Source organism: Centruroides sculpturatus, unplaced genomic scaffold (assembly GCF_000671375.1).
Source record: "Centruroides sculpturatus isolate CEXI.00-Female unplaced genomic scaffold, Cexi_2.0 scaffold3163, whole genome shotgun sequence".
Lineage (NCBI taxonomy): Eukaryota > Metazoa > Arthropoda > Arachnida > Scorpiones > Buthidae > Centruroides > Centruroides sculpturatus.
In genome coordinates this window covers 5,454-8,993 of record NW_019387294.1, presented here as the reverse complement: position 1 = coordinate 8,993, position 3,540 = coordinate 5,454, and the positions used below count along the sequence as shown (strand labels likewise).

General features: G+C 30.0%; 1 long non-coding RNA gene across 1 annotated transcript; it reads right to left on the bottom strand.

The window, feature by feature from the left end:
• Positions 1–754: 754 nt before the first annotated feature.
• LOC111616344 lies at positions 755–3,203 on the bottom strand. Its single transcript, XR_002755232.1, has 2 exons — positions 3,121–3,203; positions 755–814 (listed from the first exon to the last, which is right to left on the bottom strand). It is a non-coding gene; the product is annotated as an uncharacterized LOC111616344 (long non-coding RNA).
• Between the last annotated feature and the right edge of the window lie 337 nt (positions 3,204–3,540).

Genomic DNA, 3,540 nt, shown 5'->3' with positions numbered 1-3,540 from the left:
GGTGGTACTTAGCAGGATCTTCATTGATCCCTCAAACTTTAAGGAACGTAGTTCATATATAGTTAATTGGGGTTTTCTGCCCTTAAGCTTTCTATATCTGGTCTAGATTTTCATCTATCTAACTTTGTTCTAGAGATTAAGTAAGGACCGACAGACAGACAATGCCAATGGGAATTTATAAGTCTGCAATTTTTGAAAATTGCAGCCCAATTACATACTTCTACCTGTAGAGCAACCATTACTCCAAAAGGTACAGCATATGTTATGGCACAGGTTATGCAAAGGTTTCATTTTTATTCTAATAATTTTCTGTAGGGTATATATTTCTGACAGTCAAACTGCAGCTCTTCTAGATCCTCACAGCAGCTTCCATATACTTAGTCATAATCATTAAATATGGTGGAAATACATATTCATTATATAAAATTCAGTTTCAATAGAGAATGTGGTTCTCATATTTCTGAAAGGCAATATATGCCTCTTATGACAAGGTTTGGCCAGTCCAGATATATGCTACCACAGGTTATATGCAGTATGTAATAAAAACATGTGGATTTGAATAAAAGTATTTTGTTAGAATCAATAAACCAAAATAAATATTCAATAGTATTTGTCTTTAATATACACATTTGCTAGAACCAAAAAGTATATCTTTCTATTTAATCTTTGTTACATTTTTATTTTATGTACTGTACAGTACTTACTAAACCTTTTAAATTTGCAGAATATTATAGAAAAACTTACAACAGATCTCTAACATCTTGTTCAGCTTCTTGCACAATTTTAGCAAATGCAGCAGATCTGTGACTAAGTTCTGTAATAAAAATAATTCAAATAAAATTTAAACAATATTTATGTTCATAAAAGACATATTAATTGCATTAAGTTAATAATTACAAAGCAATAATACAGTAATAATTATTAGAAATAATTTACAAATAAAAAAAAATTTAACACAGTTAATATTTAAAAAATAATGTGGAAAATGTATAGAAAATTTCTAACCTGTACTAATTTACAGAATTACATATGTAATATCATTAATATTTAAAATTTTAATAACAAAGATATGGTATTTGTTCAATTTTTAAAGAACTAAAAGTTCAATTTTAGTAATAACAGTTCTGTTTTCGTAAATTCCTATTTTTGTTAAATTCATAAAATTGCAAAATAAAATGTTTTGCATTAAATAAATATCTTACAGATCTTGCATGTGCAATAGATTGGCTTAGGAAAGAAAAGTATCAGCCTGCCATCTGGAAAACTCAGATTTAAGTGTTGGTAAGAAATATCAGTAATTTTTCTGTTGTGGATATATCAGATCCCATCCCTCACTACCTACCTGCTTCTATTATGGGCCTGGCTGAATCCATGACAAGCATGGAAAAAAGAGCTATTTAATGGCTACAGGACAAAGTTAAATAATAAAAGAGATTCTTTTTGTAAGATCAAGCAGTTTTACAGATACTTTATAAAAGAATAAAAATATGTATGAATTGAAATGCTTCTGAAAGTGAGCAATTTTTTGTGGTCATATTTTGTATATATGTTAATTTAAGTTTAGTTTTCTTCTTTATTCTTTGTTCCATTCTTATATTCCTTGTAGAATTTTCTTTCCTAACTCTTTCCCCTTGGGTGGTGATGACCAATTCTTAGAACAAAACAAAAGAAAGAAATGCTGAGAGCTAAGGAGTGGAGTAACAGACACTCTTGGCTTGGACATCGATAGGAAAGGAGGTGAAAGGTTTGTACTCCAGGTCGTGTTTCAGCAGTGACTAGAGATGAAAAGAGGCCCATACAAGGTACTAAGGCAAGTTTGGCAAGGAGAGATCACCCTTTTTTCCAAGAAAAAAAAAACCAGGGTTGGCATCCCCACCTAAGATTAACATGAAGCCCAAATACCCACGTTCTTCTAATCCTATTTCTTATATTTTCTATATCTATCACCTCCCTTCTTTCATAGTATTAAGTTAGTTTTTAAGCCTTAATCATAGTTTGTCTTACTTCTATCAAATATTATTGGTACATACTTTTTATGTTGCGAACCTGATACCAATTGTCATTCCCCACTTTTGTTACTACCAAAAAAACTATTATAATTTTGATTGAGGAGGTTGGAATCCTAAAGAACCTTATTCATCACACACAAAAATAAAGATATTGTTTCTTTTTATGTATATTTGTATGATTCCTTTTTGTCGAGGTACATACTTTCACATGTACATCTCATTTTAAAAATTAAAACATTTTCTGTGAATTTTGCAGGTCTTTGAGTTACTTCATTTTATTAGGATAGAACAAGCTAATCATACTACTAAATTAAATTCATCATAATAAAGTTTTAATAAAACATGATATATTAGATGTTGTAACTATATCCTTCATTTAACTGCTTTCTTAAGAAGTTACATATAATCCTAAATTGCTTTTCCAGAGTTAACATCTTTAGTATTCTAGCACTTTTGGGTTCCTATAATCTATCTTCAGAGTTATTAAAAAAACAATTTTCTTTTTAATATTTTAGATTTGAAAACATTAGGTTTTTGTAAATTACTGTGCATATTTCTAACCTGTTAAAGTTAACATAGTCACTTTAACAAATGAAGCAAGCAATATATCTTTAACGGTGGTAAAGTTGGAGAACAGTAATGATACAACACGTGTTAGACTGTAGAGACAAGGATTTCCCCCATCTGGCAATTTTACTTAATCTTTTGCACTATCTGCTGGTATCATAGTTTACCTCCCTTGCTTGTTTATCCCATCTTTTCTATCCAAGACTAGCATTCCTCTTACACTTGTTCATATCCAAAGTTGGTCCACTAATCAGATCTTTTAGCAAGCTCATTATGGGTTCACAATACCAAGCTCATAATGGGATGAGGGACAGTGCCCAATATATCCAAACAGACCACTTCCCAAAAAGTTCCTAACCTGTCCAATTTGATCCTAGTCCCCAAAGTGGTAGGTTGCTGTCTTAAAAACTTCCAAATAAGAAAAAAAACTTGGAAGACAAGTTAAAAATTAAAAGATTTTTCCAATTTAAAAAAAATTACATATATTTAAATCAATATTATAAAGAATTTAAACAAAAGCAATAAAAGTTGTGTATGTCCTCACCCATAACACTCATTCCTTCTCCATTATAATTAAGCAGTTCCTGTTTCACTCTTTCTAGTACCTACAAATTAAAGTAAAAAGTATTCATTAATAACAATGTTATTGTGAATAAAGCAATTTTATTCTAGAAACATTACAAACAATTTAAAGTTTAAAATTAGTTAATATTCAACATCACATGATTAGCTTAAAAATATTTATGCAATGAAATCTAAATGAGGACTTCTATTAAAAAGGTGTTTAGTCTAATAATTCCATGCACAGAAAGCTAGGAAATCATCAATTTCAGCACCTCCATTGTAGACCTAGCAAATTTATAATGGATGTGGAAAAGATTCTCTTAGTGCTACTTTTTTTATAAAAATTCTTTCTGCCCTGTGGGCACTAAGAGGGCCTCTTTTAGGTAGTTCATATATAGTT